Source organism: Callorhinus ursinus, unplaced genomic scaffold, assembly GCF_003265705.2.
Source record: "Callorhinus ursinus isolate GAN/ISIS: 27379988/994484 unplaced genomic scaffold, GSC_fseal_2.0 scaffold3, whole genome shotgun sequence".
In the NCBI taxonomy this organism is placed as follows: Eukaryota; Metazoa; Chordata; class Mammalia; order Carnivora; family Otariidae; genus Callorhinus; species Callorhinus ursinus.
Genome location: NW_027397065.1, coordinates 60,740,942 through 60,743,515, shown reverse-complemented (window position 1 = coordinate 60,743,515; position 2,574 = coordinate 60,740,942). Strand labels below are relative to the sequence as shown.

Below are 2,574 nucleotides of genomic sequence, written 5' to 3'. Positions count from 1 at the left end.
CTCTGGTTTAGTTTGGGTAAGGCTGTCTGGGACCTTAGAAAAGGCTGCTCACCCCTTGGCTTCATCTTTCCCATCTGTAAAATGTGGAGATTCACAAGTATTTTTTTTTTTTTACTTAGAAGAATTTTAAGATCCCTTATAGTGCCAATATTCTAGAAATCTATGCTCCTTCCAGACAGCTCAGAGAAAGAAAACCATGTCTCTAGCACACGTCTTGTTCATTATAAGTCATAAAAAATTAGGATAATACCATGGTTTGAGTAACAAAGAAATTTTTGTCTTTGTGAACAACTGTGTTTTTTAAGCTTACTCCAATTGAGAATTGTAGAGCAAGTGGAAATAGAACTTGTAACAGTATGTCTCCGTGTTTCTCTAGTTCAAATTTCCTCCACGACTGAAGAAGTATGTGTCAACGTATCACTGTATAATTTCCAAAAGTTGTGAAGTAGACAGATTAAAGTTCTTTTTATCAAAACAGCACAAAAGTTCTGAAGAAGATAAACAAAATGCAATAAATTGGACAGGGCTCTGGAATTTAGCACCTCAGTCAGGGAAGAGATGATGGACTAAAATGTCTTTATAGGCAAGCAGGTCCATGAAGTGTGGAGCATGTTGGCCTGGCCTGCCTTTGCCAATGACAAGCTGTGTGATGGAAGACAAGTCCCTTAGGCTCTCTGTTTCCCAGATTCCTTGTCTGTAGAAGAAGGGATTGGAATGGATATATTCCCAACAACTTTCAGTCTTAGAGTCTTATGACTCTGTAAGGAGAGATTAAAATGCCATTAATTACAAATTACTAATGTAAACAAATTGCACAGATACATATTTTAAATCCTTAAGACAATAAATTTTTCAAAGAAACTCATTTACTTATAAATTATTTATAAGTTAATTAAAACTAACAGGGTCACGTGACTTTAGATATGAAAGAGACCTTAGCAGTCAGTACCAACTGTTATAAAACTGCATCATAATTATTTGTGAATGTGCCCCTTTCCTTGTGCATTCTTTGAGGAAATAGTCTTGTGTTTCTTTGTATCCTCAGTACTTAGACCAGTACAGATAGAGAGTAGACACTAAGTAAAGATTAATCAAATAGATTTTGCAGATAAAGAACCAGGAACTCCGAAAAGGCCCGCTAAGCTGCCTGAACTCACACAGGTAGCTAGATTGGAGCTTCTGCCTCTTCTGAGACCCAATCCACGGAGAGCTGGTTCTTTTTTAAGGCCAAATTGAGAAGTTTTTTTCAAAAAGTGTCATTGGCAGTGCATCTTTTCCATGAAAACAGGTCTTTTAAGGATTTTAAGGCAGGCCAAATAAAATTAAAGGGAGAATAAGGCACAGAATAAATATCCAGTAACTATTCATTGATTGATTTAAACTTGAATCAAATTGCTGTATCTTCTTTGAAGTGATTATTTATCTTTTCACGCCTAGCGCAGCCATGGCTTGTGGTCCCAAGAAGCATCTGAAGCTTGTAGTAGTTCCAAAACACTGGATGCTGGATAAACTGACCTGTGTGTTTGCTCCTCACCCATCTACTGGTCCCCATAGCTGAGAGAGTGTCTCCATCTCATCATTTTCCTAAAGAACGGACTTAAGTATGTTCTAACAGAGAATGAATTAAAGAAGATCTGTTCGCAGTGTTTTATTAAGATTGATGGCAAGGTCCGAACTGATATAACCTACCCTGCTGGTTTTATGGATGTCATCAGCACTGACAAGAGTGGGGAGAATTTCTACCTGATCTATGACACCAAGGGTCGCTTTGCTGTTCATCGGATTGCACCTGAGGAGGCCAAGTATAAGTTGTGGAAAGAGAGAAGGATCTTTGTGGAGACAAAAGGAATCCCTCATCTGATGATCCATGATGCTCACACCATCCGCTGTCCTGATCCCCTCAGCCAGGTGGGTGCCACCATTCAGACTGATTTGGAGACCGGAAAGATCACTGATTTCATCAAGTTTGACACTGGTAATCTGTGTATGATAAGCAGATGTGCTAACCTAGGAAGAATCAGCAGAGAGAGACACCCTGGGTCTTTTGATGTAGTTCATGTGAAAGATGCCAATGGCAACAGCTTTGCCACCCAGCTCTTCAACATCTTTTTTTATTGGCAAAGGCAACAAACTATGGATTTCTTTTCCCCGTGGAAAGGGTATTTGCCTCACCATTGCTGAAGAGAGAGACAAGAGACTGGCAGCCAAACAGAGCAGTGGGTGAAATGGTCTCTAGAGGACATGATTAGAAGTCTTTATACTTAATTAAAGAAAATACAACATGATAAAATAGTGATAAAGTTATATTTCTGTGGTAGCTATTCCCAAGACGATCACCTTTATTTCTTCTTTGCCTATATCACATGCCATCAAAGGATGAAGTCTATTTCTCCACACCCTTGAATCAGCCTGTCACTGCTTTGACCAAAAGAACACAGTGAGAGTGACCCTCCATCAGTTCTGATCCTGATCTTTAGGATGATGGTGGCTTTTGCCTTGGTCTCTTGGATCCTGTAGCTGTCATACATAAAGTTCAGCTTCAGTGCTGAAGAGGTCCTGAGACTACATAGAGAA

The 2,574-nt window shown here is 39.4% G+C and overlaps 1 pseudogene; it reads left to right on the top strand.

Annotated features, from left to right (window-relative positions):
* Positions 1-1,444: 1,444 nt before the first annotated feature.
* On the top strand, positions 1,445-2,224 carry LOC112819761 (small ribosomal subunit protein eS4, X isoform-like; annotated as a pseudogene).
* Positions 2,225-2,574: the final 350 nt, after the last annotated feature.